This window comes from Aethalodelphis obliquidens, unplaced genomic scaffold (genome assembly GCF_003676395.1).
Source record: "Aethalodelphis obliquidens isolate GAN/ISIS:26980383/991018 unplaced genomic scaffold, ASM367639v1 scaffold23, whole genome shotgun sequence".
In the NCBI taxonomy this organism is placed as follows: domain Eukaryota; kingdom Metazoa; phylum Chordata; class Mammalia; order Artiodactyla; family Delphinidae; genus Aethalodelphis; species Aethalodelphis obliquidens.
The window spans coordinates 14,497,844-14,510,307 of NW_020837967.1; the positions used below are offsets into that span (position 1 = coordinate 14,497,844).

The 12,464-nt window shown below is 39.0% G+C and overlaps 1 non-coding gene across 1 annotated transcript; it reads left to right on the plus strand.

Annotated features, from left to right (window-relative positions):
- Positions 1-6,460: 6,460 nt before the first annotated feature.
- LOC113628472 (U6 spliceosomal RNA) lies at positions 6,461-6,566 on the plus strand. Its single transcript, XR_003436115.1, has one exon. It is a non-coding gene; the product is annotated as a U6 spliceosomal RNA (small nuclear RNA).
- The last annotated feature ends 5,898 nt before the right edge of the window (positions 6,567-12,464 follow it).

The window sequence follows — 12,464 nt, forward strand, 5'->3', positions numbered from 1 at the left end:
TTGGGGAAAACTTGAAACACTGTCTTTAATTATTGCAATTGTTCCCCGGGTTTTGCCACGTCACTTTGTGGTAGGCTTTCAAAGTGGATGAGAATTTACTTCTTAGAAAAATCAACTTTGGAAAATGAATCACTCTCCCTGGGAGGGTGGCAGATCCAATATGTGAAAAAAAATATGGTATTTAGGGAAAGAAAGGAAACTTCTTTTAGCAAGTGCTTAATGTAATCAAGCTTCTATAGATCAAAGTTGGTTAGCGGCGTGGTTGATGTCAGCAATGAGAATAAGAAACGTTGTGGCTCTGCATGCCTACTAGCAGAAACGCCAGAACCCTGAAACCCCCTTGGCCTTTGGTTCTGGTTTCCCTGAGAGCTCATGACTTTTTTTTTTTTTTTGCTCATGACATTTTTTGATGGTCACTTAAAATGTCCTGGGACGAGGACAGACGGGGCTCTCCTCAGCCCCCTGTGTTCTTCATCTACCTCTCCTCATCATTGGGCTGATCCTGGTGTTTGCCTTTGAGCCTCTCCAGTCTCCCGACCTTGACCTTGATGTTACTTCTCAATGGGAGACAGTGTCCTCCAGGGCCCAAGCACCCATTGCTCCCAGCACTTCCTGTAGCATTGCTCTCAGGCACCTCATTGTAATTGCTCATTTAACTGCCATCTTCTCTGCCAGACTGTAAGCTCTATGAAGGCAGGGTCTGTTGCTGCCTTTCTCTCCCCACTAAAAGAGGTGCTTAAAAATATTTGATGAATGAGCGAAGAAATGGATCCTCCCATTGCTTTCTCAGAAGTCAGGAGGGCTCTCTTCCCAACAGAGTTACAGTTCTTCACCGGCTCCTAGAAAATCACTACCTGCCTTCCCACCTCAAGGAACCACGGTCAAGTTCCTGTGCATCTAGGTTAGAGGATGTTGGAGAGACACCAAACAGTCCCTTCTGCCAAAAATTAACCAGCGCTGTAAGTCAGAGTCCAGACACTTGGGCTCTTCCCTTTGAGCAGAAGGTGGCTCGTCCACAGCCAACAATATAAAATTAGAGTTGGCTGCTGTCCACCCTCTTTATCTGATGGTGTTATTCCAAGGGCGGACCCATCACTCAACATGTGGTGGTAAAAAGCATGGTTCTGAAGCCAGACTGCTGAGGTTGAAAATCAGGTCCATCACTTCTGGAGGTGCGGCTTTGCGCAAATTACTTCACCTTGATAAGCCTCAGTTCCCTCATCTGTGAATTGGGGCTAAGACTGGCCTACCTCCCATAGTCCTCATAAGGATTCAAGGAGATAAACCTTGAGAAGTATTTAACACAGTGCCTGACACATAGTATGTCCTATGTATCTGAATACAAACATTCCAGTACTGTTATTTTACTACAGCTAGCAGGAGGCCCTCATGTGCTGGAATTCCCTGAAAGTGTGGCCTGTCTAGGTTAGGCCCCTAATTTGTTTACATACCCATGTACACACGTATACATGCATGTGCACACACCAGTTAATGAACTCAGTTGAGGAGCTAGAGAGCTTATTCTGGAAAATGGCTTAATTGAATTAAGGGAAGCAAAAGCATGCTTGTATTATGAGTCTATGACCTAACCAGAAAAAAAAGAAATAGTAACCTATTTCAAGAAAAAGCAATCTCTTCGGCTGCTGGCCCATGAAACTGCAGCAACCTCTGCCACTGTGGACATTACTCTCTGCTCTGGCGTTCCTTCTTAGCTGCTGTGGGATGCTGGACCTGGTTACACATTTTTAACTGAATCAAATACACATCAGGGTCCCCAAGAAGTGAAAACACAGTCAGTGTCTTCCAGAGCGACGTGGGCTTCTGGGTACTCATCTCTGGAGGCCAAGATACCCAAAGCTCAGGGATGAAAGATCTGTTCCATCTGGACAGGGACTTAAGGAATCCCTCTAGAAGCATCTGGGCTATTCTCAGTGGGCACAGCAGCCTGGCCAACATCACAGGGAGACCAGGAAAGGGCCCTTTGTCCACGGCCCAGCCTCCCAGTGAGATGGGTCTCCTGTTTGCAAGCTCATGAATATCAATGAGCTCAAACCATATGCGAAGGAGTCAGAACATATTGCAACGGCCAAATTGCAAGTTGGCTCTTAAAACTTGGCCAAAGGAGCATATGATTCAAACACTGGGGCTGAGGCTGGCACTGTGCCTGAGCCCAAAGGAGGGATGGAAGAAACCTTAGCTCAAACCCCTTGAGGATCAAGAGGAAAGACTGGAGCAGGAGTGCAGAAGCTTCCATTACTGCCACTGTCAACTCGGCCGACCAGTCATCTGGAAGTCAAAGTGGACGGTGTGCTTCACCAGAGTACACGAGAAAAGAGCCCAACGCCCCAGAATATGGAAGCTGCAAGCTGACTTGGCATCAATAAGAACATCATGAACACGGAAAAGCAATAATATTCTTTCATTCAATACATAATTCCCGGGCATTTACTATAGGTCAGGCTCTGTGCTAGGCACTGGGAATACAAAGGAAAAGAGGAAACAGTTCCTGATCTCAAGGGGTATATAGTGACAGAGGGTGTGTATGTGTGTGTGTGTGTGTGTGTGTGGTGGAGAGGCAGCTAAGGGAGTGAAAGAACAAAACCGAATTTCAGTGTGGCATGTTGTTGCACATCTCAGAAGTCTGTCCCTTCACATTGCCAGGGAGTGATCTATAATTTGTTCTTCTATTCATCTGTTGATGACGTGTGGTGTGTTTCCAGTTTTGGACTATTATGGAGAAAGCTGTTATGAATATTTGTGTCTTCACATGGATGTCGATTTTCATTTTGCTTGGTGAATATGTAGAAGTGGATTGCAGGTCATATGGTAAATGTATATTTAACTTCATGAGAAATTGACAAAGTGTTCTCCAAAGTGGCTGTACCATTTTGCATTCCTATCAGCTGTGTATGAGGGTCTTAGTTGCTTCACATCTTTGTCCACATTTGGTATTGCCCAAATAAAACCAAAAAAATTCTAGTCATTATGGAGGGTATAGAGTGGTAGCCCATTGTGGTTTTATTTGCATTTCCCTTATGATTGATGATGTTGAGCATTTTTTCCCCCATGTGCTTATTTGCCACTAGTATATCTTTTTCGGCGAAGTGTCTGTTCACATCTTTTGCCCATTTCAAAAATCAGGTTGTCCTATTATTGTTTTGTGAATTCTTTACAAATTCTGATCGACTTAGTTCCAAGTTATAGTTGCTTTTTGGTAGATTCCTTAGAATTTTCTACATGTGCAACCACATAGCCAGTGGATAATGACATCTTCATTTCTTCTTTTCAAAATAGTGTGGCTTTTATTTTGGTTTCTTGCTTTATAACATTGACTAGGAACTCCTGTTGAATAGAAATGGCAAAAGAGGAATTCTTGCCTTCTTCCCAAACTTAGGGGAAAATAATTCAGTTTAAAATTTTTAAGTATGGTGTTAGCTATAGGTTTTTGGTGGACTTCCTCTATCAGATTGAGAAAATTTCCTTCTATTTCTAGCTTGCTGGGAGTTTGTTTGACTTTTTAATCATGATTGGGTGTTAAAAATGTGAAATATTATTCTGCATCAATTGAGCTGATCATACAGCTTCTTTAGTCTGTTAATGTGGTGGATTACATTTATTAAATTTTGCATGTTGAATGAATCTCACATTCCTGAGATAAACCCCACTTGGTCATGATGCGTTCCTTTTTTGTATACAGCTGGATTTGATTTACTAAAATGTTGTTAATGATTTTGTGTCTGTGTTCATAAGGAGTATTGGCCTGTAGTTTTCTACCCTTTTAATTTCCTTTTTTAGTGTTGGTATTAGTGTAATGCTAGCTCCATAGAATAAATAGCAAAGTCTTCTCCACTCTAATTTTTTGTGTAGGATTGGTTTTATTCCTCCATTAAATATTTGGTAGAATTTACCAGTAAAGCCATCTGGACTTAAGGGTTTTCTTCAATTCTACTTCAATTATTTTAATATAAATTGGGGTATTTAAATTATTTCTTCTTGAGTGAGCTTTAGTTCTGATTTTCTAGGAATTTTTTCTGTTTTATCTAACTTGATGAGTTTATTGGCTTAAAGTTATTCATAATATTCCCTTATTATCATTTTAGTGTATGTAGAATTGTTCATTCCTGATATTGGTAATTGTCCTCTATATACTTTTATTATTCAGCTTGGCTAGAGATTTACCAATTTTATTTTCAAAAGATCAGCTTTCGCTTTCATTGGTTTTCCCTATTGTTTGTCCATTTATTATTTTATTGATTTCTGGTTATTTCTTTCCTTTCCTTTCACTTTGGGTTAAGTTGCTCTTCTTTTTCTAGTTTCTTAAGGTGGAAGCTTAGATTTTTAATTTTGAAGTTTTCTTCTGTCCAATGTAAGCACTGAAAGTAACAAATTTCCCTTATAGCACTGCTTTAGATGCATACCACAGTTTTAATACATGCTGCTTTTGTTTTCATTCAGTTCAACATATTTTCTAATTTCATGTGTGATTTTTTTTTGACCTATGTGTTATTTAGAAATATGTTGTTTAATTTCCAAACAGGAGTGTTTCCAGATATCTATTATTGATTTCTTTTTTTTTTAACATCTTTATTGGAGTATAATTGCTTTACAATGGTGTATTAGTTTCTGCTGTATAACAAAGTGAATCAGCTATACATATATCGCCATATCTCCTCCCTCTTGCATCTCCCTCCCACCCTCCCTATTCCACTCCTCTAGGTGGTCACAAAGCACTGAGCTGATCTCCCTGTGCTATGCGGCTGTATTACTGATTTCTAATTAATTTCATTGTGGTCAAAGAATATGGCATAAATGATTTCAATCCTTTAAAATTTATTGGAGCCTTGTTTCATGGCCCCTAATATGGTCTATCTTAGTAAATGTTCCATGTACACTGGAAAATAATGTTTATTCTGCTGTTGTTAGATGGAGTGTTTTATAAATGCCCATTAATTTAATTTGGTTGATATGTTATTCAAGTTGTTTGTATCTTTACTGATATTTTGGCCCACATATTTTAATAATTATCGAGAGAGGAGCATTGAAATCTACAATAATAATTTTGTCTATTTCTTCTTCTACTTCTATCAGTAATTTTGTCTATTTCTTCTTCTACTTCTATCTACTTCTATTTGCTTCATGTATTTTGAAGCCCTGTCAGCATTGTTGTCTTCTTGATGAATTAATCCCCTTATTATTATGATCCCTTGATCTAAAATCTGTTTTGTCTAATACTAATATAGTCAATTCCCTTTCTTTTGCATAGAGCTTGTGTGGCATATATTTATCTTTTTACTCTTTGTTTATAAACTTCTTAGATAACTTAAAAATTACCGTTTTGTTTTTAACCTGCTCACGTCTTTATATTTAAAGTCAGTCTCTTACAGACAGCATATAGTTGAGTATTGCTTTTCCTTATCCAATCTGACAATCTCTGTCTTTTAATGGAGCGCTTTTTTAAAAGAATTGCATTATACTTGATATATAATATTGTATTAGTTTTAGGTGTACAACATAATGATTTGATCTATGTAATAATGGAGTGTTTAGACAGTTTACATGCAATGTAATTATTGACGTGACTGGGTTTAAATTTACCATTTGGGCACTTGTTTTCAATGGGTCCCAATCTATTCTTTGTTCTCTTTTCCCTTCATTTCTATTCATTTGTAGTAATCTAATCTTTTCATGATTCCATTTTATCACCACTATTGGCTGACTAGCTATACCTCCTTTAAACAATTTTTAGTGGTTGCTCTAGGGTTATTCGACTGATCATAAGTAATCATAGTCTACCTTTAAATAATATTTTATCATTTCATGTGACATGTAAGAACCTTACAAAAGGATACTTCTATTTTCCTCCTCTTGTCCTATTTGTTGTCACACATTTTGCTTCTACATATATTATAAACCCCACACACTTTATTATGTTTGCTTTAAATAGTCAAATATCTTTTAAAGAGATTAAGTAGGTGAAAGAACGTTTTTGTATTTACCCACATATTTACCATTTCTGGCGTTATTTATTCCTTTATGTGGATTAAAATTTCCAACTGTTATCATTTTCCTTCTGCCTGAAGAGTTCCTTTAACATTCCTGCAGTTCTGCTAGTCACAAATTTTTTGTTTTACCAGGAATGTTTACCTTTCACCTTCAATTTTTTCTTTTTCTTCCTTTGTACAGTATGATTACATTTATAATGTTGGAACATGCGCGTTTAAAAATGCCTAGAGGCTTCGCTGGTGGTGCAGTGGTTGAGAGTCTGCCTGCCGATGCAGGGGACACAAGTTCGTGCCCCGGTCCGGGAAGATCCCACATGCCGTGGAGCGGCTGGGCCCGTGAGCCATGGCCACTGAGCCTGCGCGTCCGGAGCCTGTGCTCCGCAACGGGAGAGGCCACAACAGTGAGGGGCCCGCGTACCGCAAAAAAATAAAAAAATAAAAAAAATAAAATGCCTAGAGCGCTTGCTTCGGCAGCACGTGGACTAAAATTGGAACCACACAGAGAAGATTGGCATGGTCCCTGCACAAGGATGACACATAAATCCAGAAGCATTCCACTTTTTTGCACTTAATGCACTGAACTATATACACTTAAAAATGGTTAATACAGTAAATTTTATGCTATGTAGATTTTACCACAATAAAAAATACATAGAAATGGATCTAGAAATATACATGCAAAATTGTTAACATTGACCTACTCCTGGGAAGAGGAGTTTGAGGTGGAAGGCTACTTTCAGGGTTTTTTTCCTTCAATTTTTAAACTTTTTATTTGGAAACTATTTCAAGCATGGAAAGGTTGTATGAGCAAGGGTATTAGCAAGAATACTGTTTACCCAGATTCACCTGCTATTAACATTTCATCCGTTTGCTTCATCATTCTGTCTCTCATATACAGTTGGCCTTCCATATTCATGAGTTCCACATCCTTAATCAACCTCAGACCGAAAATACAGTAAGTCCCCTACATACCAGTGATTGCCATTGGGAGAGCGCGTTCGTAAGTCCAATTTGTTCATTAAGTCCAACAAAGTTAGCCTAGGTACCCAACTAACACCATTGGCTATATAGTACTGTACTGTAATAGGTTTATAATATGTTCCACACAAATAATACATAAAAAACAAACAAACACACAAAATAAAGAAAACATGTTTAATCTTACAGTACAGTACCTTGAAAAGGACAGTAGTACAGCACAACAGCTGGCACACAGGGGCTGGCATCGAGTGAACAGGCAAGAAGAGTTACTGACTGGAGGAGGGAGAGGAGGTGGGACGTGGTAGAGCTGAAGGATCGTCAGCAACAGGAGATGGAGGGCAAGCTGCACAACAACTTGTAGAGGATGCATGCACATGACAATGTATGCCAGACACGTGAACTAACTTCACGTGACTGGACGTGTGAAAGCACATTTGCATCTTTGAAAGTTCGCAGCTTGAAGGTTCATATGTAGGGGTATGTAGGGGACTTACTGTATTCGGAAAAAATTTCCAGAGATTTCCAAAAGTCAAAACTTGAATGTGCAGTGTACTGCCAATTATTTACAGAGCATTATATTGCATTGGGTATTATAAATAACCTAGAGATGATTTAAAGTATGTGGGAGGATGTGTCTAAGTTATATGCAAATACTACACCCTTTTATATAAGAGACTTGAACATTTGTAGATTTTGGTATCCACGGGGGTCCTGGAACAAAACCCTCATGGATACCAAGGGATACTGAGGGATACACTTTATGTCCATGCAAATATTTTGCTCCTCATCAAAATTTCCTTCTGGATTCAGCATCCATTGATGATTTCTGCTGAACTGATCCTTACTATCATGGTTGCAAAATGGTTATTTTCCAATTCTAGCACTCCCTCTCCATTTACCATGTAGCACTTGGTATTCCATTTTAAGCAGGAACCCTCCCTATTTGTCTCAGTTATTTCTATATTTATTATAGGTATGCACTCATTATACCTATTTTTTCAATGATTTATAATTCACTTCTGTATATAATTATTTTCATGCTCAAATTGCACCTGTTATGGCCAGTGGAGCCCCTACAAGCTGGCTCCTGTGATATGTGATACCCCTCTCCCCATCATGGTGAGCACTTCCTTAATATCTGGCGTAAAAAGATTTTCCAGGCTTTTCTTGTACCTTCCTGCCCCAGCCTTGAATTCAGCCATTTCTATGAAGAGTCTTGGTTCCTAAGGAAAGATGTTAGAAACCAAGATCTTGGGGTGACATATGCTCATTGCTCCTGGAAGTCTTTCCTTCTTGCACCTTTCACTTGAGTGAACTAGAAACTCAATGGATATTTATACATATACATACATGCACATGCACACACATGTATATATGTATACATACACATATGTGTATAAATATGCACATAAAATTTAACTGTTCCCTCAACTGAGTGAGCTAGAAAATCAATGGATAGCATATGCATAAATACATGTACATGTGTATACACATGTGTACACATACCTATATATAGACACAGTGCAAATATACATAGACATATATGTGTATGCATAAATACATGTACATAATTTAGAAATCATGCATTCATAGCAATAATTTCAATCCATCCAGCCCCACAGGGTTTATCCTTGCTTTTTTCTATTCCATACTGGCATGAGGTTTTTGGGTTTTTTTTCAGTGAGAACCTTGAATCCCCAATACAATACATTTACTTATTTGCTCACTTGCATAAAACATCTAAAATGATTTCAGAATTGCTTCATTATTGCCTCTACACAAACCAAACCTACCGAAAAGAGTTCAGGATTTGTTTGTAATTTCCTCCGTGCCCCATTACTCTGCCACAAACTGAGGGCATACAGTCCAATACTGTGTCCAGACCTTGCTCAGATTAGTTCTTTTTCTGTTTTCCTTCTGTGTAGTTATACAACTCATTTGAAATCTAACTGGTCTGATTTGTTTCAGTTTGCTCTCTATTTTATTTTCCCCATCCCATCCTTATTAATTTAATTTCTGAATATGTAGAAGGTTATATTTCCAAAAGAAAAACTGTACAGAAAGGTATATTCATATAAATGCCACTCCCTCCTCAACCCCTATTTCCATATCCCCTTATATGTCACCAACTTGGTGGTTTTCTGGTTTATCCTTCCTGGGTTTCTTTTTGTAAAGGTAAATAGATAGTCACAGATTTTATTTTTTCTGCTACTATATATGCTCTTTTATAAAACAACTATACTGAGGCATAATTTACATGGTATAAAATTCACCCATTTTAAGTGGCAACTAGACAGGTTATAGTAAATTTATACAGTTGTGCAAGCATCACCACAATCCAGTGTTAGAACAGTGCCATTATCCCATTGGCTTCTCATGTCTGTTTGCAGATGATCCCCACTCCCATCTCAGCCCCAAGGTAACCACCGATCTGTGTTCTGTCTCTATAGTTTTACCCCTTCTATAAATTTCACATCAATGGAATTATACAATACGTAGTCTTATGTGTCTGGTTTCTTTCACTAGCATCACGTTTTTGAGGTCCATTTATGTTGTTGACTGTATCCACAGTTCTATCCTTTTTATTGGTGCACTGTATGGCTGTACCACAGTGTGCTTATCCATTCATCAGCTGATGGGCTTTTGAAGTGTTTCCAGCTTTTTGCTTATCATGCATAATGCTGCTATGAACATTGTGTGGAAGTCTTGGACAGACATATGTTTCCATTTCTCTTGGGCAGATACCTAGGAGTGAAATTGCTGGATCATATGGTAAGTGTATGTTTAACTTAAGAAACTGACAAACTGTTTTCCAAAGTGCCTGTATCATTTTAAATTCCCATCAGCAATGTGTTTATATTTGTTATATTAATTGTAAGCAAATGTATTCGCATAAAGTTGCTGAAAGCTCTTATCTTAGGTGGGCCAGTTATTGGCCTTGTAATCATGCTCATTTTTTACTTACACAGCCCTTTTCTTCACAGGTAGTTCAAAAAGTAAGTCAGATAAACACAGCATCATAAATCAACAATAGTTCAATTTTTTAAAAAAGGGTAAGTCAGATGATTCCTTCTTGAATTATAATGAATTTGGGATGGATGCAACAACAAAAAAAAAAGAAAGAAAAAGGAAAATTGTTTCCTTTCTCTTAATAGGGAATGGAAAGATATAGATCGGGGGTCCCCAACCCCGGACCATGGACTGGTAGCAGTCCATTGCCTGTTAGGAAATGGGCCACACAGCAGGAGGTGAGCAGTGGGTGAGCAAGCAAAACTTCATCTGTATTTATAGCCGCTCCCCATCGCTCGCATTACGCCTGAGCTCCGCCTCCTGTCAGGTCAGCGGTAGCATTAGATTCTCAAGGGGGAAGAACCCCACTGTGAACTGTGCATGTGACGGATCTAGGTTGCCCGCTCCTTATGAGAATCTAATGCCTGATGATCTGAGGTGGAGCTGAGGCCGTGATGCTAGTGCTGGGGAGCGGCTGCAAATACAGATTATCATTAGCAGAGAGGTTTGACTGCACAGAGACCATAATAAATCAATTGCATGCAGACTTGTATCAAAACCCTATCCGTGAGTGGCAAGTGAAAACAACCTCAGGGTTCCCACTGATTCTGCATTATGGTGAGTTGTATAATTATTTCATTATATATTACAATGTAATAATAATAGAAATAAAGTGCACAATAAACATAATGTGCTCGAATCATCCCCACCCGCTGGTCCAGGGAAAAATCGTCTTCCATGAAAACGGTCCCTGGTGCCTAAAAGGTTGGGGACCACTGATACATTACCATTATTAGGGGAAGGACTTTCTTGCCTCAGTCTTTAAAAATAAAGGTCGATTGCACCAGAAACCTGAATTTACATTCTTTCTGATAATAGGGCAGAAAGTGAGGTTAGCTTATGGATGAAAGTACCTCTTTTAAATGATAGGATACTTGGGATATTGACTAAAGTTAGGATAGGGTCATTAACTTCAAATTTTGAGAAATCAGAAGAGACTTCAAGAATTTAAAGATTTTAAAAAGGAGATCTAAAGATTTTAATATAGTTCCCAAGTTGTTATTTTTATTTTGAGAAGAGGGCATGGTCGTTGCAAAGAGGTGATCCTAGAAATGAAAACCACAACTGCTTCATTCAGCATTTCCGATGAGTTGGATAAATGCCAGATCTTCTTGCAACACCCTAAAACACAACTGGACCAGAACACACACCCTTGTGATGCCTTAGAACATGGCTAGTTAAAACTGCAGCCTCTTGAAAACCAAAACGCACTTTGTGGCAGCCCCCGTGTAGGGTGTCATGCACATGGCACATTGGGAATGCCACAGGCTTCAAGTTACACCCCAGGAAAAAGCATGTCAGTTAACAGACTAGTTAGTTAATTTTAAAGTTAAAATTAGCTAGATTTAAAAAAAATCGAAGGTTGCCTTAAAATAAAATCTCTTCCCTGGGCTTCCCTGGTGGCGCAGTGGTTGAGAGTCCGCCTGCCGATGCAGGGGACGTGGGTTCGTGCCCCGGTCCGGGAAGATCCCACATGCCGCGGAGCGGCTGGGCCCCTGAGCCATGGCCGCTGAGCCTGCGCGTCCGGAGCCTGTGCTCCACAACGGGAGAGGCCACAACAGTTTTTTTTCCGCGTACCGGAAAAAAAAAAAAATCTCTTCCCATCCCTTTCCAAAGATTTCCTCTCTGCTTTTGATACTCCTCATCTTTTTTGTCCCACACCAAGTGCCGAGGCATATGTTGTTTTGTTGGGCTTGAATGTAGCCCCACTCTTACAAAATGTTCACTTAAAATGATTACACGTGTATCCTGTGTTTCAGGGAAGTGAGGGAATATTTGGGCAGTAAAGGGGGTTTCCTGGGATGGGGGAGGACTCCAGCTCAGATAGAATCACTGCTGTGCTTTCACTACAGGTCTTCCACCATTTTCCAATGGTCTCTCCTCAGGTTTATGGGAAAGACTGATTATACGGTGTGTGGAAACTAGCTGACAGCAGTGCTCTTATGCCTTGTGACTTACTCTTTTCCCTTTCAAACTCCTACTTGGTGCCCCGCCTGAAGTGATGTTATATACATTACAGCTGTACAATACAGTAATTCACAATTTTGAAAGGTTATACTCCATTTATAGTTATTATAAAATATTTGCTATATTCCCCATGATATACAATATATCCTTGTAGCTTATTTTATACCTAATAGTTTGTACCTCTTAATCCCCTACCCCTATACTACCCCTTAAAATTTCACTTTCCCCACTGGTAACCACCAGTTTGTTCTCTATATCTGTAAGTCTGCTTCTTTTTTGTTATATTCACCAGTTTGTTGTGTTTTTTAGATTCCACATATAAATGATACCATACAGTATTTGTCTTTCTCTGACTTATTCACTTATCACAACGCCCTCCAAGTCCATCCATTTTGCTGCAAATAGCAAAATTTCATTCTTTTTTATGGCTGAGTGGTATTTCAT